General features: G+C 37.8%; 1 protein-coding gene across 1 annotated transcript in view; it reads left to right on the top strand.

Annotated features, from left to right (window-relative positions):
- The window catches only part of ppfibp2b (PPFIA binding protein 2b), a 242,077-nt gene that overhangs the window by 223,500 nt on the left and 17,529 nt on the right, over window positions 1-1,048 (top strand). The window lies entirely within an intron of this gene.

The following is a 1,048-nucleotide window of genomic DNA, read 5'->3' as shown; positions in this document are numbered from 1 at the left end:
ACTGTAGCACCTGGCGCAAGCTGTTTGTGTTGTCGCGCAAACCGTTTGTCTGTGCCACTTTGAACACCTCGGCAACCTTTAATGTGCAGTGCAACAACTTTATGTTCACTCATGCTGTGGCTGCCTGCTATCATACTAGCTGTCTGACTGTTAGCTTAACTATGGAAGGAAAAGCTAAAAAGAGAGGCTGTTCTCCCTCATGACGTGCGTGGACACACCAGAGAAATAGATGCAGCGTGGAGCTTGTGAAGAGTGAAATTCATGTCAAGATTTTTATAAACATGCTCTTGGTCAGAAGGCTCTACTTGAAGCTGCACGGTCCAGTAATAAATATAAATTCCTCAAGCACTAAAGGCATATACAGTATGTGCACTATGGCAATTAATTTTTATTTATTAGTGTTACAGCCATTTGCTTAGAGTTGTTTCCTATCATTCACTGCTGTTTAAATTTGTATGTGTATATTATATGTATTTCACTGCAGGATAACACTCTTTGTGGGTCTACTCATGTTACTATACATACCTGTGATATATTTACATTTCAAATTTTAATTAAAGTTAAAACATTTTAATTCAAGTATTATTGTTTTAATAATTGTACAATTGTGTCAGATTATCATTGAATGAAAATGTTTAACTTTTTAGTGTTGTGGACAGGTTTAGAATCAAGGAAGCCAGTGTAGACAATGTATGCAATATTTCGTTCAATGCCTTAACTCATTCAGCGCCATCGCTTAATGCGCCAGAGGGCGCTAGAACGCCATCGCTTTAATCAATGGGGGGACTGCGAGATTTGCGAGTGCTTAAAATATATCTTATATTATAGCTATGGGTCTAATACACCCGTCGATTGTCAGTGAGTTGCTTTCAGTCAACATGCACGAAACAGATTGTTTTTTCATCCGTACATTTCCGTTTTATACCGTTTTGAATATGAGTTTAGTTTTGGTGATTCTTAGTAATCCCAGGAAAAGACGCGATAATAGCCCTTTAGTGGAATACACTAAACACGTTGTAATTTTTCGCCTGATTATCGAATCTTCCTG

Source organism: Notolepis coatsorum (genome assembly GCF_963971535.1).
Source record: "Notolepis coatsorum genome assembly, chromosome: 6".
Taxonomy (NCBI): domain Eukaryota; kingdom Metazoa; phylum Chordata; class Actinopteri; order Aulopiformes; family Paralepididae; genus Notolepis; species Notolepis coatsorum.
This window is presented reverse-complemented; position numbering and strand designations above follow the sequence as displayed.